The sequence below is a fragment of the Rhinatrema bivittatum genome, chromosome 4 (genome assembly GCF_901001135.1).
Source record: "Rhinatrema bivittatum chromosome 4, aRhiBiv1.1, whole genome shotgun sequence".
Classification (NCBI taxonomy): Eukaryota; Metazoa; Chordata; class Amphibia; order Gymnophiona; family Rhinatrematidae; genus Rhinatrema; species Rhinatrema bivittatum.
This window is the reverse complement of record NC_042618.1, coordinates 387,707,277-387,732,864: the sequence shown is the minus strand read 5'-3', so window position 1 is coordinate 387,732,864 and position 25,588 is coordinate 387,707,277.

The following is a 25,588-nucleotide window of genomic DNA, read 5'->3' as shown; positions in this document are numbered from 1 at the left end:
TCAATAAACTGTTATTAACCAAGTAGATTTAATAAATAGCCACTACTTATCACTGCACAATAGCGGCATGGGTTCTATAGTTACTGTTTGGGATCTTGCCAGGTACTTGTGACCTGGATTGGCCACTTTTGGAAACAATATACTGGGCCTGATGGACCCTCGGACTGACCCAGTAAGGCAAAATGTTATGCTTTTATGATCTGTTGTTTGTTCTGACCATTTTTAAAATTTCATTTTCTCTACAGGGTATAGTTTGTCAATCCATGTCTTTTAAAATAAATAATAAATCAAGAGCTTTACAGGATATATAATTGTTAAAATTATTGAGATGGGAACCTTATACTAACTCGATGGAATAGTAAAGGAACAGATAGGAAAATATACATCACTTTATGTGAATTGCCCCTGATAAAGTTAATAATTTGTAAAATAATTTGTAAAAACATAGCTTAGTTCACAGAAGAAATGTGGTCATTAAGGCCTGGATTTTCTAAAATCGCAGGCCTTTGAGAATCACGTGGTACCAGGGGCGGGGGGGGGCCGTAGCGGGGAGCAGGCCTGCGAAAGCCGGCAGCGATTGCACCACCGTGGCTTTCGCAAACCAATAGCACCACCGTGATAGGTGGTGCTCTTGGGCGAGTTACTGGCGGCAATAAGGTTCTTACCTTTTCGCCACCAGCAATGTCTCCACCGCGTCCGCCCGTGTGCCGCCCGACTCCTCCCCTTCCAGTGCTGACGCTGCCCCGACTCCACCCCAATCTAGGTAGTGTGAAAAGTCCCTTTTAGCGTGCGATATCAATTGAAAATGACCCCCTAAATCACCAGAATAGAATTTGGAAGATATCAGATAGAGTAGACTTAAAAGCTATCTCAAATTATATAAGAATAAGGTGAGAGAAATAAAGAAGTGATTTTTCACTGCTAAATTATCTCACTCTAATAACAAGTCCTATAAATTATTTCACAATATGAAGAAACTACAAAATACACAAACTCAATAGGCAGTGTATGTATATGAGGTATAATACTGTCTGATCAGCTGATGATTTTGCCAATTTCTTTGTGAAAAAGGTTTCTGATTGTAGGAAAGTAGTGGATGAAACTTTTCTGAATATACCTATACCTATATCCACTTTTCAGAGAACAGATAAATTTAGAGTTTAATGTTGACATTCTGCATTAAGGTGAAGTTAATCTTAATGCAGAATTTGAGGTAATCTAATAATTTTCCCCTGCCAAGGGTATCTTCTAGTGCTGAGGCACTTGTTAGTAACATAAATCATGTTTTACTCCTCTCTTTTGATGCTTTGTCTCAGAAAGAATTGGAGAGCATTTTAGTAAAATCAGTCGAGAGGTTTTCTGTCAGACCCTATTCTGGCTGCTCTGATTAAAGAAACTTAAAAGAACTTCTTAACGCCTCTTTTATTTATTATTAATACCTTCCTGACGGAGGGGAACTTCCCAATGATTTAAAAAGATCCAATTATCTGTCCAGTTCTTAAAAAAACAAAATTTGATCGTGTTAAATAATTACATACCAATTTCCCATCCATCCTTTGTGGGTAGAGTGATAAAAAGAATAGTAGCTATGCAGTTGACAGGTGACAATGAACTTTTGCCCCTGGTCAATAGGGGTTCCAGTGTGGTTCAGTACTAAGCCTGCCCTTTTAGCTAAAGTGGATGATATTCATAGAAACATGGACAAAGTGTTCTGGCTGAGGGCTGAGCTTGCTATCCTGACTCTTGACTCCTATTTGGCTAACTTTGAAAACTGTAATTTAATATAATCTTTTCTTTATTTTTTCCCCAATATATATTGCTTTATTTCTATTTTGATTCTATTCTTGTGTGTGGCTGGACTATTGTTTTGCCAATATATATTGTTTTATTCTGCTGTTGCTTTCTGACTGGTGTGGGGCAAATGATCTAACTTTCCCCTTCCCCCTAAAATAATAATTCTTCAATAGATAGTACTTTATTTCTGCTGCTGCTGCTTATTTTGTCTTGTATGTTGCTAGATTCTTACATTTGTTGTCTAGGTGGTATTATCTGTGTTAGCTATTATTCTAAATTCCTTGTGTGTTTTTAAGAGAAATACAGGGCTGTACTTACCAGACTTGTGGGTGTGGTGTGTAATCAGTTGCAAAGCAAGGGGTATTGAACAAAAAAATACTAAAATCTAGGTAGAGCTAAAATCAAAAGAGTGTTTTTTTTCTTTTTTAAATAGCTCTTCCAAAGGCTGTAGATTAAATGAATTATATAGGACCTAAGTACCAATCTCAATTTGTTTATTAGTCACTATTAACAAAATGTCCTTTATTTAATGCAACAATTGTGCTTATGTCCTAAGGCCTATCATTTGGACAATTAAGAATTGTCCAATTTGCCTTCAGCTGTTTGCCATGAAAAAGGAACTAATTCACCTGAAAGAGAAATTATCCATATTTCAAAATTCAGAATCTCTCTCCTACCTCCCTCAGAGGAGTCAAAAATCCAGGCATAAATGGTTTACAGTGGGCTCTGGTAGGACCAGACCTGAGACTCTGAGACATTCAATTTCACTCATCTTTGAAGCATTCTGTGTATATGGCCCCCCCCCCCCCCCCCCCCTCAACAGAGAAGTCAAACATCCAGAATTCAGAAACCCTGAAATAATTCGATAAATATGGGCTCTGGCAGAATAAGGCCTATGATAAAGAGACACCCTCTCTCCGCATTGGAAAATGAAGAAGTCCCAGCACTAGAATATGAAGTGATGACTGAAAGGGATGTAGTCACCCAATGTACCCAGAAATCCTGCAACAGGATCAAATGAATAAAAGAAAGTGTCTTATGTTAGGAGACTCAGTCAACAGAAGAACCAATTTGGGATCTCATTTTGATGGGGGAACAACAGTCAAATGCCTTTCAGGATCCTCAGCCAGTAGAAATACCAAGGCAAGTCAAGACAATTATAGAAGAAAGTAGGAACTTTGATATCTTTGTTATCATCCATCTGGGGACCAATGATCTCACTAGAAATGGTATCTATAAAGTAAAGAATGACTTCCAAAATCTAGGGAAGAAGATTAAATACATGGCAAAGACTATTGCCTTTTCAGAAATATTACCTATTCTTGGAAAGGAAAAGGTTATGCCATATAGAAAATTTCAATTCCTGGCTCAAAACCTAGTGTATAGAAAGTGGTTTTGCATACATTGGAGGTTGAGGCTGTGTATGAGCATTAAAAGGTTATATGATAGGGATGGCCTACATTTGTTTGTGACAAACCTAACCAAATCAATGCCACTAAAATAGCGATTGGAAATTACTGGTAATCAATCGGGAGCTGCTGCTCAATCGCTGAAACGTAAACGAATTGAAAATTTAAATACCTGTTTGTGAATTATTTATTAAAACTGATATTTAGCAACGATTTATGACACCTACTCTGTATTCAGTGTATACTAGTATAATTAAATAATTTATGTGATAATTTATAAAAAGTGTTAAGGAGTAGAGGGAAAGTTTCATATAAACTCATTGGTGTCTCAGCACCACGGTTATGTGGTGGTATAATCATTAACTGACCCCCTCCTCCTGTGTGCAATTTTTTTTGCTATAAAAGGTTTTTTTTCACCTATGTGAACTCTTCCGTGAAACTTAATTTATAAAGCCATAACAGTGCTGTATTTTAAGAGCAAAAATACTCTGCTTTTAAGGTGTTATAGAGTAAAGTTCAGACTTCCCTGTATGGTGTTGGTGTGCGCTGTCCAATTTCCAACAAAAAGTCCCGACACAGTCGATCAGTGTTTCAGACTGTAAGTCTTTCCTCAGGGGTGTGAAACATTGTAGAGCTGCCAACTTGCTGGAATTCCCTGAGGAAAGACTTACAGTCTGAAACACTGATCGACTGTGTCGGGACTTTTTGTTGGAAATTGGACAGCGCACACCAACACCATACAGGGAAGTCTGAACTTTACTCTATAACACCTTAAAAGCAGAGTATTTTTGCTCTTAAAATACAGCACTGTTATGGCTTTATAAATTAAGTTTCACGGAAGAGTTCACATAGGTGAAAAAAAAACCTTTTATAGCAAAAAAAATTGCACACAGGAGGAGGGGGTCAGTTAATGATTATACCACCACATAACCGTGGTGCTGAGACACCAATGAGTTTATATGAAACTTTCCCTCTACTCCTTAACACTTTTTATAAATTATCACATAAATTATTTAATTATACTAGTATACACTGAATACAGAGTAGGTGTCATAAATCGTTGCTAAATATCAGTTTTAATAAATAATTCACAAACAGGTATTTAAATTTTCAATTCGTTTACGTTTCAGCGATTGAGCAGCAGCTCCCGATTGATTACCTACATTTGTTTGTGGCAGGAAAGAGAATGCTAAGTGAGAAATTCAGATCATACATTCAGGCATTTAAACAATTTTTTTTATTTATTTATTTATTTATTTATTTTTATATACCGGTGTTCGATTTACATATCACATCAGTTCACAAATACATTATGACAGGTACATATCACATCGGTTTATAAATAAATTATGACAGGTACAGTAGATGATTAGAGAGATGTCGTAGGAAGTAATAGTCGCAACATGGGTAGAGGAACAGGGCCATATCTAGTGAGCGGAGATGGCAGGAGGAGGCCAGTAAAATTGGTAGGTCCCCCCAAGAAAATACAGGCAGTAGGAAGAGACAGTAACAAAATAAATCAGTTCAAAGAAGCAGAAAATGTAACTACGAAGAGTAGCTGGAAAGCTATGACCACAAATGCTTGTAGACTGGGCAATAGAATCCCAGACCTGCAGGCCCAAATGGTAGACATGGACTTGGATATTGTTGCTGATACAGAGACATGGTTCACTGATTCTCATGATTGGGATATGGTCATTCTGAGCTATAACTTATTTAGAAAGGACAAATAGGACAGTAAAAAGGGGAGAAGTAGGTCTTTATGTCAAAAACAATACCTAAAAAACTGATTTGCAAGGGATGTGGGATAGAGAAGAAGCATTATGGACTGTCCTAAATAAAGAAGATGGTGCTTCCATTTTTACTGGTGTGATCTACAGGCCTCCGTCTCAAACAGAAGAACTGAACAGAGATTTGGTTGAAGCATCCAGCAGGTGGGAAAGAAGGGAGAACTGTTGCTCGTTGAAGATTTTAATCTGCCAAATGAGGGTTGGCGTATCACTTCTGTAGAATCTACAAGAAGTAAAGAGATAGTGGATTTCCTTTAAGGGTCTCTGCTCAAACAAATAGTAATGGAACCCATGAGGGAGAGTGTGATACTAATGGGGATAACATCTCTAATGTCCAGGTAGGTCCCACTTGAGCACCAGTGATCGCCAGATGGTATGGTTTTATTTGATTTTTTTATTTTAAAAAACATTTGTTACCCCCCTTCCTACATTCAGGGCAGGGGATATCATGAACAGGATACAAAGAAGTCACATAAAGACCTGAGTTTTGAATTTCACAAATACGAACTTTGTCAAAATCGGGATGTACCTGGAAAGAAAATTGGAAGACTGTGAGAAAATGGTGGAACAACAGTAGGCCAAATTAAATTGTGCTATTATAAAAACAACAAATCTATAAAAGTAAACAAACGTAAGAGGAAAAAGAAGCCAATCTGTTTCTCTAAGGAGGTGGCTGAAAAAATAAAGGCAAAAAGAACAGGGTTCAAGTATAAAGGATCCCAAAAAAGAGGGACACAGGTAAGAATACCTGATGAAACTGAGGGAGACAACAACAGAAATCAGGAAAATAAAGGATCAAGTGGAAGAAAGGATTGCCAAAGAGGTAAAGTGAGGTGACAAAATATTTTTCAGATATATCAGAGAAAGAAAGAAGGCCCAAAGTGGTATGGTGAAATTGAAAGATGACAAAGAACAATGAGTGGAGAGATGAAGAAATGGCAGCATTATTAAACAAATGCTTCAGTTCAGTGTTCACCAAAGAAAACCCCGAAGAAGGACCATTGCTAGTTGACAAGATCATAGAGGGCGATCAGGTAAATGAAACTCAATGAGATGAGCTAAATAAACTGAAAGTAGACAAGGACATGGGATCAGATGAAATACATCCCAGGATTCTGAGGGAGCCTAGAGATGTCCCTGCAGGTATACTGAAAGATCTGTTGAATAGATCCCTGGAAACAGGAGTGGTGCTGCAAGACTGGAGAAGTACGGTTGTGGTCCCTTCTCACAAGGAGGGTAGCAAAGAGGAGGTTGGAAATTACAGGCTGGTTGGCCTCACCTCAGTAGTGGTACAATTAATGGAGACTGCTGAAAGAAGGGATAGTGAACTATCTATAATCAGGTGACTTGTTAGACCAGAGGTAGCATGGATTCACTAGGGGAAGATCCTCAGACCATCTTATTTAGTTTTTTGATTGGTGACTAGAGAATTGGATCACGGAAGAGTGCTCATGTGATCTACTTGGATTCAGCAAAGCTTTTGATATGGTCCCACATAGGAGGCTTGTGAACAAAATGAGAAGCTTGGGAGTGGGCTCCAAGGTGGTGACAACAGATTACAAACTGGTTGACTGATAGGAAACAATATGAAATGGTAAATGGAACTTACTCTGAGGAGAGAATCGTGTTAAGTGGGGTGACACAGGAATTGGTTTTAGGACCAGTTCTGTTCAATATCTTTGTGAACAACATTTTGGAGGGATAGAAGGTAAAGTTTGTCTATTTGTAAATGATTCTAAGATCTACAGCAAAGTGTACATGCCTGAAGGATTATAGAGAATGAAATGTGATTTAAGAAAGCTTGAAGAGTGATCGAAGATTTGACAGCTGGGATTACCACACTCCAGAGTCATGCATCTGGGGTATGGTAATTCGAAAGAGCTGAATATGATGGGGAGTAAAACACTGATATGCACAGACCAAAAGAGCAACATTGGGGTAATAGTATCTGGGTGATCAAAAGACACAAAGCAATCTGACAAGGTGGTAGCTAAAGCCAGAAGAATGTTGGGCTGCATAGAGAGAGAGGAATAACAAGCATTAAAAAGGAGATGATAATGCCCTGGTGCAGGTCTTTGTGAGGCCTCACCTGGAGCACTGTATTCAGTTCTGGAGACCGATTCTCAAAAAGGATAGAGAAGGATGGAGGCAGTTCAAAGAAGGGAGACAAACATGATTTACTTATTTATTTATTTATTTATTTATTTGTTTTTATATACCGCCGCTCATCAGAGATATCACGTCGGTGTACAGATAAAAACATATGCCGGAGCGTTATACATGGAACAAGAGTAACAGTTGAAGTCTTATACAAAGCAACTGAAAAAGAACAGATATATGATATGGGGTCTGAATCAGAAGACTTATGAGGAGAGGATGAAGGATCTGAATATGTATGCCTTGAAAGAGAGACAATGCAGGGGAGATATATTACAGACATTCAGATACCTGAAAGGTTTTAATGATGCAAAAACTTTGGACCTTTTCTGTCGGAAAGTAAACAGTAGAACTAGGCGTCATGAAATCAAACTCCAGGGGGGATGACTCAGAACCAACAACATGAAATATTTCTTCATGGAGAGGGTGGTGGATGCTTGGAATGCTCTTCTGGAGAAAGTGGTAAAGAAGAAAAAGTCAACAAATTTAAAGAGGCATGGGATAAACACTATGGATCCCTAAAGGCTAGAGGACAAATAAAGAAGAGGGTACATGGGAGTAACCAGCATGGTGCAGCAGTTGCTACCTTTAACAGAAGGCATGGGGATTCCTACCTTCACCCAATAACCTTGATGTTTTTGACGCAGTTGCACATCACTCCCTGCTTTGGTGAAAAGAATAAAAGTAAAAAAGTGACTTGGATACAAACGACAACCAACATGAGCCCTGACTTTTATGGTGTAGGATATGACACACAGATATAAGGGAAAAAGCACAGGATGACATAAAGCAAAGAACATCAAGTACTGCAGCATTGTCTAAATTATGAAGAAGGCTCCTCACCCAGTAAAAATGTTTCTAGCAGTAATTTGTTATGGTTTTGACAGTTGATTGGTTTTGTTTTTAAATATTAGTACCATTATCATAAGGCCTGGGGGTAACTGCTTGAAATGGCAGTTACTACCCTTAAGAGAAATATGAGGGCAGCAGATAGTACCATAAGAAACTTGCTGGTTGGACTGAATGGACCATCTGGTCCTTTTCTGCCATCATTACTATACTACTATGTTACTCTGGATTCTGTCTTGGTTTCTCTTGAACTCACAATGGCCTTTGATACTAGGGATGTGAATCGGGCTTCGGACGATTGAAAATATCGGACGATATTTTCAAAATCGTCAGAAATCGGGGGCTTCCCCAAAACGATAGGAAAACCCCACGATATTGATTGTGGGGGTTCTCATTGTTTTGGGGGAGGGCGGGAAAAATAGCACACAAAAATAACCCCTAAACCCACCCCGACCCTTTAAAACTAATCCCTTAGCTTCCCCCACCCTCCCAACCTTGCCAAGAAGACGTTTTAGCAGGGTAGCCTGGTGGTCCAGTGGGGGTCCCTGGAGCGATCTCCCGCTCCCACTCCCAGGCCGTCGGCGCCACTAATCAAAATGGCGCCGATGGCCCTTTGCCCTTACCATGTGAACAGGGTATCCGTGGCCATTGGCCGGAACCCTGGATTGGGCCGGCACCATCTTGTGCTCCTACCATGTGACAGGGCTGACCAATGGCAACCGGTAGCCCCTGTGACATAGTAAGGGCAAAGCCTATCGGCGCCATTTTGAATACTGGCAGCCGACGGTCCGAGTGCAGGAGGTGTCGCTCCCAGACCCATGATGGAGCTTTTGGCAGGCCCTGTGGGGGTCAGGAGAGTCCCCCAAGACTTGCCAAAAGCCCTGGTGGTCCAGCGGGTGTCCGGGAGCCATCTCCTGCACTCAGATCGTCGGCTGCCAGTATTCAAAATGCGCCGATAGCCTTTGCCCTTACTATGTAGCAGGGGCTACCGGTGGCCATTGGTCAGCCCCGGTTACATTGTAGGAGCACAAGATGGCACCGGCCATCCAGTGCTCCTACCATGTGACAGGGTCCGGCCAATGGCACGGATACTCTGTCACATGGTAAGGGGCAAAGGCCATCGCGCCATTTTGATTAGTGGCAGCCGACGGCTCGGGAGCAGGAGATCACTCCAGGGACCCCCACTGGACTACCAGGTACCTGTAAAAAGTTTTGGGAGGGTCGGAAGGGTGGGGGAAGCTAAGGGATTGTTTTAAAGGGTATTTTGCAGAACCGTTTGAGAGGGCGATACGCGAGTGCCGTTTCTACTGATGTCAGTTTGCTGATTAATGATTCTGAATCACTGTGCATGTGAAGTCCGTGCTAATCTGAGCCAATTCAAGTGGCTCTCAAGCCCCTGAGGCAGCTCGATGAGCGAAACCTCGGCAGAGTCGGGCGAGATTAATAAAGTCCATTTTACCGATTCCACTTGTTGTTTGTTTGCTGTTTGCCATCTTGGATTGGTTTCCGGTTTGTTTTCTTGGATCATCCAACGTGAGGCCACCAGTATTAACCTGGTGAGAAGTTCCAAAGTTTGAGCTCTACCAAGGATGTCCGCTGTAAGCGAATCATGGATCCACGAGAGAACATTCTTTCTTAGGCAAGCTGGAACTACTGTCTTGCCAAGAGGAGCTACCTACTTCCATAGCTGCAACAATAACCTTCACAGGATCCAAGATTTATTGAGGTGGGTGGAAGAGTCCATCGTGTTCAGTAAGTGCGATAATTAAGGCAAGCGGCACGTAGATTCTTTGATGCCGGGCCTGTACTGTAATGAGAAAGTGAAAGCGGCTTGAAGAACATGGACCAGCCTAGGCCTGTCGTTTGCATTCAAACGCTGTTGCAACTGCAACAGAAATTCTAAATTCTTGTGATCCGTGTATACCATTATTGGATGCTGGGCCCCCTTCAACCATTGGGGCAACCACTCCTCCAATGCCAGCCTTGATGGCCAACAGTTCCTTGTCAACGATTCCATAGTTTTTTTCGCATCAGAGAACTTCCGAGAGAAGTAGGAACAGGGAAGTAACCTTGTCGAGATCTGGCGGAGAACTGCTCCAACTGCTAAGTCTGATGCATCCACCTCCACAATGAAGGGTCATTGGGGATCTGGATGATGTAGGCAAATGCCTAGTAGAAAGGCTTCTTTAAATCTTCAAAGCTTGACATGCCGTCAAGGGCCACTCTTAGCGTTAGCAGTCCTTCTTGGTAAGGGCCGTGAGGGGGCCACCCTTTGAGAATAGTGAGGTATAAACTGTCTATAAAAATTTGCAAACCCGAGGAATCGTTGGAGGGCCTTGACTCCCACAGGCTGAGGCCAATCCCTAATGGCAGAAACCTTGTCCGGGTCCATTTGGAATCCAATTGAAGAGACAATGTACCCTAAGAAAAGTGACTCTTGTTCAAACAAGCATTTCTCTAATTTATCAACAGATGGTTGTCTCTAAGCCGTTGTAACACTTGCCTCACATTCTGGTGGTGCGTGGCAATATCCTTAGAATAGATTAGGACATCATCTAGGTAAACTATGACGGAAGAATGGAGCATGTCCCGAAGTACCTTGTTCATTAGGTTTTGAAAAACCGCGGGGGCATTACGTAGTCCGAAGGGCATGATGAGGTACTCGTAATGCCGGTTACGAATGTTGAAAGCGGTCTTCCACTCATCCCCTGGGCAGATTCGTACAAGGTTGTAAGCCCCACGGAGATCGAGTTTGGTGAAGACTTTGGCTCCCTGTAAGTGGTCCAGCAGTTCTGGGATGAGTGGTAAGGGATATCTGTCCCAAAGTGTGATGGCGTTGAGTCCTCTGTAGTCGATGCAGGGCCTGAGGGAACAATGAAAAAGAAGCCAGGCCCAGCTGGTGAGTTAGAAGGACGAATGAATCCTCGATCCAAGTTATCTTTAATAAAACTAGACATAGCTTGTGTCTTTGGAAGCGACAAGGGTTATACTCACCCCCAGGGTGGCATTGTGCCAGGCAGTAAATCAATGGCGCAATCAAATGGTCAATGCTCAGGTAGGAGTTCTGCCATCTCTTTAGAAAATACATCTGTATAGTCAGCATACTGTGATGGTAGTGCAAGTGGGGGGGCTATTAAGTTCTATGCAGGGCCATGGTAAAACCGTTAAACAGGACGAAAAGCAGTGCAGACCCCAAGCCGATATTTGCAGTGTCCCAGTCGATAATAGGAGAGTGCTTTTGAAGCCACTGTAAGCCTAGGACAGTAGGGTGGATGGATTTCTCCAAGACCAGAAATTAAATTTCTTCCGTGTGGAGCACTCCAGTGCGAAGAGTCAAGGGTGTTGTGGTAGCAGAGATGTACCCTGGGAGTAATGTGCCCCGGATAGAAGAAATTTGTAATGGAGGTTTGCGGGGGAGTACAGTGAGTTACAACTGTAGTATCAGATCTGCCAGGATAAAGTTCTCTCCTGCTCCGGAGTCCACGAAGGCAAGAGTGGAGAATGTTCCTCCAGGGTACTCGAGGGTTACAGGTACTGTACATTGAGGAGTGGGATTGACCCAGCCTAGGAGCAGCTCCACGATGACACCTAGGCCCTGGAGTTTTCTGGCTGCTCACTGCATTTTTAGCCAGTAGATGACCCTTGCCTCCGCAGTACAAACAGAGACCTAGCATTCGGCAGCGTCTCCTCTCTTCCAGGGTAAGAGGACTTCGCCCCAGTTGCATGGGCTCATCACCCTGATTGTTTGGTTGAGCCGGTTGTGAAGACATAGGTTGAGAGAAGGCCGGAGCCAGTGTGACCAGTCTATAAAACGTTTTAACCTCTCAAGCCCATTGTTGAAGCCTGCAATCAATCCTTCCTGCCAGATCTATCAGGCTTTCGAGGTCATCTGGAAGGTCTCTTGCCACCAGCTCATCTTTAATGTGAGAGGACAGTCCTTCCAAGAAGATACTGTGAAGGCTGTCCTCCCACCAACCCAGCTCAGTCGTCAAAGTGCAAAATTTGACCACGTAATCAGCCAGTGGTCGGGAATCTTGGTGCAGGTGCAGAAGCTCAGCAGCCACAGTGGACTGGCGAGCTGTTTCATCGAATACTTGTTTAAAGCTGTGTACAAATTGTTGAAGATTTTCCAGCAGTGGATCACTATAATGGAGAGACCCAAGCCAGGGCCCTCACATCCAGCAAAGACAGAATGTAAGTGGTTTTCACCTGGTCAGATGGAAACTGTGTTGGCTGAAGAGCATGTAGCATTGCTCGGCTTTGCTTGGCTTCGCCCGAGTACCGGGGTGGAGCTGGTAGATGCATAGACGCAGCAGCACTGCAGTGAAGTGCACCGGGCAATGCAAGTCAGCCAGAAACATCCCTGAAGCAGCGTACCGCGAAACGCGCGCGTCAGACCTCTGACTCCGGCAGAGCTGAGTGCAAACAGGGAAGTACTCCTGCCAATTTTATACTAATTAAAAATTGAAAAATATAAGACAAAAGTCTCAAAATGTACATAATTCTATGTCTATTCAATGGACTAATGGACGAATGATTAAATATGATTCACAAAGGTGCAAAATACAAGTATTAACTTGCAGCACCGTGGATGTTATGAAGGTCCCTAAGCTATAAATGTGATATGCAAAAGTGAATATTATAGTTTAAGTGCTGATACCCATCTAGACTTCAATTACCCCAATATTGACTGGGTAAATGTATCATCGGGACACGTTAGAGAGATAATGTTCCTGGATAGAATAAATGATAGCTTTATGGAGCAATTGGTTCAGGAACCATCGAGAGAGGGAGCAATTTTAGATCTAATTCTCAGTGGAGCACAGGATTTGGTGAGAGAGGTAACGGTGGTGGGGCCGCTTGGCAATAGTGATCATAATATGATCAAATTTGAATTAATGACTGGAAGAGAAACAGTATGCAAATCCACAGCTCTCGTGCTAAACTTTCAAAAGGGAAACTTTGATAAAATGAGAAAAATTGTTAGAAAAAAACTGAAAGGAGCAGCTACAAAAGTAAAAAGTGTGCAAGAGGTGTGGGCATTGTTAAAAAATACCATTCTAGAAGCACAGTCCAGATGTATTCCACACATTAAGAAAGGTGGAAAGAAGGCAAAACAATTACCGGCACGATTAAAAGGGGAGGTGAAAGAAGCTATTTTAGCCAAAAGATCTTCATTCAAAAATTGGAAGAAGGATCCAACAGAAGAAAATAAGATAATGCATAAACGTTGGCAAGTTAAATGTAAGACACTGATAAGACAGGCTAAGAGAGAATTTGAAAAGAATTTGGCCATAGAGGCAAAAACTCACAGTAAAAACTTTTTAAAATATATCCAAAGCAGAAAGCATGTGAGGGAGTCAGTTGGACTATTAGATGATCGAGGGGTTAAAGGGGCACTTAGAGAAGATAAGGCCATTGTGGAAAGATTAAATGATTTCTTTGCTTCGGTGTTTACTGAAGAGGATGTTGGGGAGGTACCCATGATGGAGAAGGTTTTCATGGGTAATGATTCAGATGGACTGAATCAAATCACAGTGAACCTAGAAGATGTGGTAGACCTGATTGACAAACTGAAGAGTAGTAAATCACCTGGACTGGATGGTATACACCCCAGAGTTCTGAAGGAACTAAAAAATGGAATTTCAGACCTATTAGTAAAAAGGAATAAAGAAAAGTGGATCTATATACGAACAACAACGGATCTATATACGGACAACAACAAACAAGGACTGAATTACATTGTCTGGGTAAACAAATAAGCATGGATGTAGCTTGCTTATTGCGGCAGTTACTACCCCTAACTAACCTAGATATTTCACTTAGATGCAGTTCCAACACTGCTCTCTACATTAATGGTGGGGGGTGGAAGGGAAATAGAACCAAAAGGTTACTAAGAGCCAAGAGTAACAGATAAGTATGAGAAAAAAAAAACAAAAAAGTGTGAAGCATGCTGGGCAGACTGGATGGGCCATTTGGCCTTCTTTTGCCGTCATTTCTATATTTCTATGTTTCTATATCATTAAAATCATCCATTGTACCTGAAGACTGGAGGATAGCTAATGTAACCCCAATATTTAAAAAGGGCTCCAGGGGCGATCTGGGAAACTACAGACCGGAGACAAACCAAGGATCAGGACAGGCAGCAGAAAGGAATTACCAGGAGCCAAGCCGAAGTCAGGAACCAGGAAGACAGCCGAGGTGGAAGCAGGAACTGGAGTAGGAGAGCTGGAATGGAGCAGGAGCTGGATCAGGAACACGAAGGCAGGAGCAAGCAGGAACTGGATCAGGATCACGAAGACAGGAGCAAGCAGGAACTGGATCAGGAACACGAAGGCAGGAACTCAGGAACAGATGAACAGCAACTAGTAACTCCAGAGAGTGAACCCTGTTTCAAGGCAAGGAATGTCAGCCCATTGCACGCGTGTGCGCGCCTAAGGGGCAGGGTTTGCCGGAGGAGCTCGGCGGCATCTCCCTCGTGGAGATGCCACCGTGGAGAGGCCCAGCCATGGCCCAGCGACGAGCGGGAAATGCCGCAAAATGCTAGGAGCCGGCAGGAGAGGAGGTGAAAGCCCGGCCGTGGAGTCTCACTGCCAGTATTCGTAACAATGAGAGCTTCCTAAATCCAAAAGCAATACTTGTTCAAATATGGTATAATTTAAAAAGCTAATTTAATTCTGACATGAAACAGTCAATTTTTCTTGATAAGTACTAATATAATAGCATAGTAGATGGTAATCAAGGATCATTTGCCTCATATTATGACTGTACCAACATACTCAGCATTTACTATTTCATGGTTGGTTCTAAATGTTTCCCATGAGATATGAACTTTAAATAAAGAGAAACAGCTACTTACAGTCATGGAAACATGGGTTGAGCCTCATCTTAGAGCCAGACATGTCTTTTGCATAAGAGAAGGCCTTATGCCTGCATGGAGCCAGAATAGGTTAGAAGTATGGGATCTTCTCTACTTTAAATTGAAATGTCCTTGAGATATAGGAACAAGGAAGCCTGTCAATGTCTCCACATGGGGCCTGGGGAAAGTGCTTTGCTCACTCTGACCTGGCCTAAAGCTGCTTCTGCTGTACCTTGCTCTATTGTTCATGGTAACCATGTAAACAGCCCATTGTAAGGCATCTTTTCAGAATAGGTACACAATTATTTTGTAAACTCAGTAACATATTAATATTACAAATGAATAACAGCATTTCTAGTGGGATGCAGGTCAAATGGTAAGCATATATTTCAGCTGCTAGTGTCTACTACTAATAATAATGAACATTTTATGAAGCTAATGACATCAGAGCAATATACTTTTGTTTGAGTTCTTTAATTCAAAATCCAAAGGTCAATTTTATAAAAAGCCATTAGTTTTGTAAATGAAACCATTTATTAAGACATCATCATCATACCTGTTATAAGTTCAGATATAATTCTTTCTTGTCTTAAAAGTCAAGGTATTAAAAGATTTATAGATGACTTCAATATGATAGTACAGCATTTAAATAATCTGTTTTTTGTGAAGGTTCCATTTTATATTACTGGCAAAATGTATGACATAAGGACAGTCAAACACTTCTGAGTTTTAACACTTGTATTCCCATGATTTCCTGATAGGAGAGGACCAACACTAGGCTCAGAGTCATGGACTCTTTCTCATGAAAGGGTTGAAATCTACTATGGATAAAAAAATAAAATAAAATACAAATGATGGAGGTTCTAATAAGGTGCTCATAATTGTGATACTTTTGATGCTAGCAAAGAGAGACATTCACATTTCTATATTTTCAGTCAGTGCCAGGCATCATATTGGAACTATTCCAAAGAACAAAATTATTGACCATTGGGATAGATACAGATTAATTGGACAGAGCCAACATGGATTTAGCAAAGGGAAGTCTTTATTTGATTTTGTTTGAAGGGGTTAACAAACATGAGAAGAAGGATGAGTCATATGATATAGACGGTAATTTTAATATTGACACGCTAGTGTTCATGTATGCACGTTTGCCGCTGACATCCAGAGACTTGTCCATTTTATAACATACACGCATATATGCACGTTATAAAATAGCCTGGATGCATATACATGTGCGCATAATTTGAAATAGCTGTGTGCATGTGCATGCAAAACCCATGTCTACCGCGTAAGTCAAGGAAGTTTTACAAGGTATGCACACTGATGCTATAGGTAGTTTTCCCAGTTCATTCCCAGTTCGTCCAGTTTAGGGTTAGGATTTGCAAAACTACTAATTTTCTAACAAACCTTCCCCCCTGTTAGCCCAACCCTTAAACCCCGCTGCCTGGCCTAAACTTTTTTTTATTTTACTACTTACCAGAGCAGAAGTAAATTTACGTGGCAGGGGACCTCGGTGCGTGCCTATGCATGTATTTGTGGGCACATCTCTAGGCTTCCCCTGATATGCCCACACCCCACCCAGATCATCCCCACTTCCTGCCCCTTTCCTTGTGTGTGCAGCTGGAGACACGTGCATCCATGAGTGGCTTATAAAATCCACTCGGCATGCTCTGGCCCAACTTGTGCACGTATCTCCCGGCTTTGGCATGCACAGGATTTTTAAAATTTGCCTGATAGTGCATCTAGATTATCAGAAGGTGTTTGACAAAATTCTTTATGAAAGACTCATCTGTAAATTAAATTTAACAGGCTAGGAGACAATATCTTATTGTGCATTGGTAACTGGCTAAAAGATAGAAAACAGAGAGTAGGACTGAATGGTCATTTCTCCCAATGGAGAAAGGTAAATAGTGGAGTACCTCAAGGATCTGAACTGGCACTGGTACTTTTTAATATATTTATAAATTATTTGTAAAAGGGTATGAGGAATGAGATTATCACATTTACAGAAAGCACAAAATTATGTAATGTTGTTAGAACATGAGAATATTGTGAGATATTGCAAGAGGACCTTACAAGACTGAATCTCAGCTGCCATATCTTCGACCACTCTTCCAGCTTCCTTAAATCCCTTCTCATTCTCTCCACGCCTTCCGGTGTGTCCACTCTGTTACAGATCTTAGTATCATCCGCAAAAAGACAAACCTTACCTTCTATCCCATCCGCAATGTCACTCACAATGATATTGAACAGGATCGGTCCCAACACCGATCCTTGCGGCACTCCGCTTAACACTGCTCTCTCTTCAGAGTAAGTTCCATTTACCATCACACGTTGTCTTCAGACCATCAACCAGTTTGCAATCCAGACTACCACCTCAGCACTCACTCCTAAGCTTCTCATTTTACTCACAAGCCTCCTGTGCGGGACTGTATCAAAAGCTTTACTGAAATCCAAGTAGATGATGACAAGCGTTCTTCCTCGATCCAATTCCCTAGTCACCCAATCAAGAAAGTCAATCAGATTTGTCTTACAGGACCTTCCCCTGGTGAATCCATGCTGCCTCTGGTCCAGCAATTCTTCTGACTTCCATGCACCCCCCATGAATCACAAATGCACACAGATTCCCAACCACACTTATACCTCTTCACAAAGAGAAGGAAAATAAATAACACAGCTTCTCAATGCTTTTTTCCTCAACCTCATACACACAGAGACACATACTTGCCTTAACCCCTGCTACCATATTTCCCATAAACACAAACACAATCATAACCCTGCCTACAAAATACACTTTATAACTCCCCTTACATATACAATCCTGCCTCCCAAACAGAAACTCTCTCATACATACATAATACACTACACACCCCCCCCCCCACACACACACACACACATACACACTACATCCTATATCCATGTACACCGCATTCTACAAATTTATATTGGAATGGAAAGCATTCCTGAAGCCTTGCTTCTGCATGCTTTCTCCACGTGTTAAAAATTGGTATTAGATTGATTCTTTTTTCAGTCTTTAGTTATGGTGGCAGAGTTGAATGATAGGTTACAGATTACTATTAGCAGTTCTTCAGTGTTTTATTTGGGTTCTTTTAGAATTCTGGGATGAATCCATTCAAGTTCTGGTGATTTACAAGTATTTGTTTTGTCAATCTGCCCTAAAACCTCTTCCAGCTTTACACTGATGTATTTCAGTTCCTCTGAATCATCACCCACAAAAATATGGTTCAGTCATACTCTGAAACAAAGAATTCATTTCATTTTTCCTCTATGGCCTTCTCCTTTCTGACAGTCCCTTTTACCTCCTGGTTATCTAACAGCCAAACTGACCCCCTTGCAGTTTTCTAGTTTTTGATATACTTCTATAAGATTTCCTGACCTATTTTTTTGCCTCTTTGGCAAATATCTCCTCTAATTCTCTTTGGGCCCGCCTTATTAATGTTTATGTCTAATTTGACAGTTCTTATGTTCTTTTCTATTTTCCATGTTTAAAGGATACATTTTTGCTTTAATAGCCTCTTTCACAGCACTAGTTAGCCATGCTGGCAGACATTTGTTCTTCTTTTGAACTTTTTAATATTGTAGAATACATTTTATCTGGCTTTCAAGATGGAAAATTTTGTAAATATGCACACATTTGCTCAAAAAAATGCATACCCATTGCTCTTCCCCACCCTTTCACCTCCTATAAATCAAATAAATCTGGCTATGTCGCCTCTAGAAGAGGAAAAATCATAAACTATAGAGCAAATTTATCAATCAACATAATTCCTCACATTTCATTTTAGTTGTCTTTTAGGTTAGGTCACATTTGGCAAGTAAATTCTAACTTTGGCATTTTATAAAAAATACTCAACTGTTATGGAATAAGCATGCAACTGTATTTTTTTTAACAAAAATTAATATTACTGTGGTGTACGTGGGCTAATGAATGGGAGATTAAAATTATTTCCATCTCTCAACATCGTGCTTGCTTTTCTACAGTTTAAAAGTTTCCCTGGAAATTGAAAATAAATGGAAAAATTATTATAGCATTTTACTGTTTGATAACGTGATTCCATCCTCCTTTATGGGATCTTATTGAAAGCATTTGATAACCATCAAAAGTGGATTTACGTGTAATTGTCTTACTGAAATATGACAAGCTGGGATGGAGAAGGAAGCAGGGTAATAGCTTTCAACTATAATACCTCAATTACATAGCCTTAGGGTTAGCCTAACTATTTTGCAAAGTAGTTTTAAATAGGTTACATGACACTGAATTTTGAACTTTCCATTTTTGTTCAACCTGTCTGGATCAAATGCATTTAAATTTCATTTCACACTCTGTAAGCTAACACGAATGCTTTATGTTTCATAGAAACCAACTTGAAAACTGTTTCAAATCTTCTCCATCTGTTTTGGTATCATGTATATGCATTTTTCTCATTCCTTCCCCCCTATTGTCCTTAACAATTCCAGTGTTTGCACCTACATTCTTCTCTTTGCTCCAATCACTTGTAGTGTTTCTATATCAATTTTCAGAGTAGAATTACTCATACTCATCAGTGACCCAAGATCAGAATTGTGAAACTGAAAATGATCTTATTTTCTTCATTAAATTAATACATTTATGTTAAACAGTTGCTTTTTCAGTTATAGTGTTCACATACAAGTAGCATGCTCTGCAACTAGATTTATCTCAGAGAGATCAAAGGGCCAGGAAGAGGTCTGGCACTCTCCTCATTCCAATGTGGGATCTTGAAGGAGAAATTTGACTGCAATTTCTGCAGTAATAGACCAGTGTACAACTTCAACATCAACAACGTTTTAAGCATGCAATACCTCTGTCATTTAGTAATAATAATGCTCAGAAAATACAACAGATCAGTTTATTGAAGAAATGAAATACAGTAAGTTTCAATACAAATATTCATTATACATATTTTTTATTTATTTTTTATTTTTATTTTTATTTTATTTAAATCAGTAACCTTAGCTTTCATAAAATAGATCTGGAATATTCTGCTTGGAGAGAGCAGTCTGATTCTGTAAGACAGAATGCATTTGCTTTTCTGTTCTTAAGAAGCAATTAAGCAGTTCTGCATGTGCAAGCAGTCACTGAAAATGCTGTGTACTATTGTTCACCACTTCCTAAATAACTGGAGCTTCCAGAGAGAGGATGTGTGGTGCTCACTCCTGTAACATGCTATTTTCTGACAACTCCAGGAATCTGTAGCAGCTTATGCAAATTAATAAGATCCTCCTTAAAGCTTCTCAAAACTGGACAAAACTACAGTTCTTTCTCTGCCTAGTGTTTAACTGAGCATTACGGATATGCATTCATTTGAAATAAATGTGTTATCTAAACCAAAAAAATCCTGTTATTGGTTTGGCTCATTTCAAACCAAATGAATCCCTGTTGCTTCTTAAGAAACCGAGTTTATCATTTCAGCAGATAGTGCACACTATTAGCAAACAATATGCTTGTTTTGCCAAAACATTTTTTAAAAAACTTCATGCCTTCTCCATGAACCCTGTGGTTTCCTGACACATCCTTATCCTTTCTGCAGTTCTCTGAGGATGAAAGGGAAGAAGCAACCCCCAGTTGCTCTTCCCCCACTGGTTCCAGTTTAGAAATGTTGCAAGTCTCAGGGCCAGCAACGTGAAACTGTTCTATAGTCATAAAAAAATACATCTGCAATAGAGATGTGAATCGTGTCCTCGATCGTCTTAACGATCGATTTCGGCTGGGAGGGGGAGGGAATCGTATTGTTGCCGTTTGGGTGTGTAAAGTATCCTGAAAATCGTTAAAATCGTGAGCCGGCACACTAAAACCACCTAAAACCCACCCCCGACCCTTTAAATTAAATCCCCCACCCTCCCGAACCCCCCCCCCCCCAATGCCTTAAATTACCTGGGGTCCAGCGGCACACTAAAACACGGCACACTAAAACCCCCTAAAACCCACCCCGACCCTTTAAATTAAATCCCCCACCCTCCCGAACCCCCCCCCAAATGCCTTAAATTACCTGGGGGTCCGTAGCCTTAAATTACCTCCGTAGCGGCGGTCCGTAGCTAAATCAGGGGAAGGGGGAGAGCAGGAAAAGCGGCACACTAAATCGTGTAGTCTTCAGCCGGCGCCATTTTGCAAAATGGCCGCCGCAAAATGGCGGCGGCCATAGACCAAAACGATTCGACGCAGGAGGTCGTTCCGGACCCCCGCTGGACTTTTGGCAAGTCTTGTGGGGGTCAGGAGGCCCCCCCAAGCTGGCCAAAAGTTCCTGGGGGTCCAGCGGGGGTCCGGGAGCGATTTCCTGCCGCGAATCGTTTTCCGTACGGAAAATGGCGCCGGCAGGAGATCGACTGCAGGAGGTCATTCAGCGGGGGTCCGGAACCCTCGCGGCAGGAAATCGCTCCCGGACCCCCGATGGACCCCCAGGAACTTTTGGCCAGCTTGGGGGGGCCTCCTGACCCCGACAAGACTTGCCAAAAGTCCAGCGGGGGTCCGGAACGACCTCCTGTGTCGAATCGTTTTGGTCTATGGCCGCCGCCATTTTGCGGCAGCTATTTTGCAAAATGGCACCGGCTGAAGACTACATGATTTAGTGTGCCGCTTTTCCTGCTCTCCCCCTTCCCCCGATTTAGCTACGGACCACCGCTACGGAGGTAATTTAAGGCTATGGACCCCCAGGTAATTTAAGGCATTGGGGGGGGGGGGGTTCAGGAGGGTGGGGGATTTAATTTAAAGGGTCAGGGTGGGTTTTAGGGGGTTTTAGTGTGCCGTGTTTTAGTGTGCCGCTGGACCCCCAGGTAATTTAAGGCATTTGGGGGGGGGTTCGGGAGGGTGGGGGATTTAATTTAAAGGGTCGGGGGTGGGTTTTAGGGTGTTTTAGTGTGCCAGTTTTCCTGCCCTCCCCCTTCCCCCGATTTACGATTTTTTGACGATAAATCGGGGGAATTGGTATTGTATCGTGGCCCTAACGATTTTTGACGATTTAAAATATATCGGACGATATTTTAAATCGTCAAAAAATGATTCACATCCCTAATCTGCAATGCTAGTTGTCTGACCATATTTCTTTATAGTTGTAAAACAATTTGGCACCAGCTGAAATTGGTGCCTTATTTCAGCCAGACCTGGCAGAGCAGGGGTGATTAAGGATTGCTCCTGTCCCTTTCAACCTAGGATAGCGATAGAAGGGATATGTGGGGTGGCAGTGAGTGGGGAGACTATTTTTTTTTATTTAGTGTTTATTTTGGCTTGGCAAATGAACTGAACCAAAATCAACATTAAAGAAATTGAATCCTGAAACTTTCTGGAAACAAACAAACAAAAAGCACAAAAACAAAAATCTTTACCCTGAATATCCCTACTGAGCATTGCAGCAAACAGGTTTAAACTAAAATATTTTGCTTTACGGTGCAGCCCAATCATTTCCAAGAGTATAATCTTTGTAGTGGCTCACTACATTCCGCTTCTCATATTTACAACTTCGGGCAAAAGCTAATACAAGACAGGTCCGAGAGTAAAAGATCACACCGGGACCCTTCCTCTGGACCCCAGGTAATTTAAGGCATTTGGGGGGGGGGGTCGGGAGGGTGGGGGATTTATTTTAAAGGGTCGGGTGGGTTTTAGGGTTGTTTTAGTGTGCCAGTTTTCCCGCCCTCCCCCTTCCCCTCCCCCCCCACTGGACCCCAGGTAATTTAAGGCATTTTGGGGGGGTTCGGGAGGGTGGGGGATTTATTTAAAGGGTCGGGTGGGTTTTAGGGATGTTTTAGTGTGCCGGTTTTCGGTTTACACGATTTACATGATATTTAAAAAACCCAAACTGCGACGATCCGATTCCCTCCCCCTCCCAGCCGAAATCGATCGTTAAGATGATCGATCACACGATTCACATCTCTACTATAAGTAAAGAATCACCTGACCTAAAGAATTCCAAATTATCCACAACAACTGAAAAGCAGGTTGTTAATACAAACAAAAAACACACTTTGAAATGTCTGTATGCCAATGCCAGAAGTCTAAGAAATAAGATGGGTGAGTTAGAATATATAACAGTAAATGATGAGATAGACATAATTGGCATATCAGAGACCTTGTGGAAGGAGGATAACCAATGGGACAGTGGTTTATCAGGGTACAAATTATATCACAATGATAAGAGAGAATCAACTTGGTGAGGGTATAGCCCTTTATGTCCAAGAGGATATAGAGTCCAACAGGATACTGATCATAAAAGAGACTAAATGCTCAGTAGAATCTTTATTGATAGAAATCCCATATGTATTGGGTAAGAGTATAGTGATGGGATTCACTACTGTGCACCTGGCCAAAATGATCAGACAGATGATGAAATGCTAAGAGAAATCAGGGAAGCTAACCAATTTGGCAATGTAGTAACAGGATTTGGTGATAGAGGTAACAGTGATAGGGCCACTTAGCAATAGTGATAATAACAAGATCAAATTTGAACTAATGACTGGAAAGGAGACAAAATGTAAATCCACAGCCCTAACACTAAAGTTTTAAAAGGAAATTTTGATAAAATAAGAAAAATAGAAAAAAACTGAAAGGTGCAGCTTCAAAGGTTAAATGTGTTTAACATTGTTTAAAAATACAATCTTAGAAGCGCAGTCCAGATGATTTCCATGCATGAAGAAAGGAATGGTTAAAAGGTGAGGTAAAAGAGGCTATTTTAGCCAAAAAAAAAAAATCCTTCAAAAATTGGAAGGATCCATCTGAAGAAAATAGGAAAAAGCATAAGTATTTTCAAGTTAAATGTAAAACATTGATAAGGCAAGGTAGAGAGAATTTGAAATGAAGTTAGCTGTAGAGGCAAAAACTCCGAAGAAGGAAACCTATGAGGGAGTCGGTCGGACCATTAGATGACCAAGGGGTTAAATGGGCTCTTAGGGAAGATAAGGCCATTGCAGAAAGACTAAATGAATTCTTTGCTTTTGTGTTTACTAATGAGGATGTTGGGGAGATACTGGTTCTGGAGATGGTTTTCAAGACTGACGAGTCAGATGAAGTGAACCATATCACTGTGAACCTGGAAGATGTAGTAGACCAGATTGGCAAACTAAAGAGTAGCAAATCACCTGGATGGGCTTAAAGGGTTACAGGATACTGAAGACTGGAGGGTAGCCAATGTAATCCCAATATTTAAAGGGCTCCGGGGTGATCCAGAAAACTATAGACCAGTGAGCCTGACGTCAGTGCCAGGAAAAATAGTGGAAACTATTTTAAATATCAAAACACATAGCATATGGAAAGACATGGTTTAACAGAACACAGTCAGCATGGATTTACCCAAGCCAAGTCTTGCCTCACAAATCTGCTTCACTTTTTTGAAGGGATTAATAAACTTGAGGATAAAGGTGAACTAGTAGATATAGTGTATTTGGATTTTCAAAAGGCATTTGACAAAATCCCTCATGAAAGGCTTCTAAGAAAACTAAAAAAAAAAGTCATGGGATTAGAGGCGTGTCCTTTCGTGGATGAGAAACTGGTTAAAAGATAGGAAACAGAAAGTAGGATTAAATGGTCAAATTTATCAGTTGAAAAGGGTAAACAGTGGAGTGCCTCAGGGATCTGTACTTGGACTGGTACTTTTCAATATATTTATAAATGATCTAGAAAGGTAATCAAATTTGCAGATGATACAAAATTATTCAGAATACTTAAATCACAAGCAGATTGTAATAAATTGCAAGAGGACCTTGCGAGACTGGTAGAATGGGCATCCAAATGGAGATTAAATTTAATGTGGACAAGTGCAAGGTTATGCATATAGGGAAAAATAATCCATGCTGTAGTTACACAATTGTAGGTTCCATATTAGGAACTACCACCCAGGATAAACATCTACACAACATAGTGGATAATACATTGAAATCATCGGCTCAGTGTGCTGCAGCAGTCAAAAAAGCAAACAGAATGTTAGGAATTATTAGGAAGGGAATGGTGAATAAAATGGAATATGTCACAATGTCTCTGTATTGCTCCATTGTGAGACTATACCTTAAGTACTATGTACAATTCTGGTCACCTCATCTCAGAAAAGATATAGTTGCAATGGGGAAGGTACAGAGAAGGGCAACGAAATGGTAAAGGGGATGGAACAACTCCCCTATGAGGAAAGACTAAAGAGGTTAAGGCTGTTCAGCTTGGAGAAGAGACAACTGGGGGGGGGGGGGGGGTGCGAAATATGATAGAGGTCTAGAATGGGTATATGTGAATCAGTTATTTACTCTTTTGGATAATAGAAGGACTAGGGGCACTCCATGAACTTAGCAAATAGCACATTTAAATCTACTCAGAGAATATTCTTTTCCACTCAATGTACAGTTAAGCTCTGGAATTTGTTGCTAGAGGATGTGGTTAGTTCAGTTAATGTAGTTGGTTTTAAAAAAGGTTTAGAGATGTTCTTGGAGAAGACCCATTAACAGCTATTAACCAAGTTGACATATGCTTTTACTACTGCTATTACTCGCATCAGTAGCATGGGATCAACTTAGTGTTTGGGTAATTGCCAGGTACTTGTAGCCTGGATTGGCCACTTTTGGAAATAGGATGCTGGTCTGAATCAGTATAGCAATTTCTTATGTTCTTATTCTGCTAACATTGGAGGTATATTGAATAGTGCAGACTGACCAGACTTAGCTGGCTAGAATTTAGCTGGATAAGTGCCCAAATATTTATTTAGCTGACTAACCTCTGA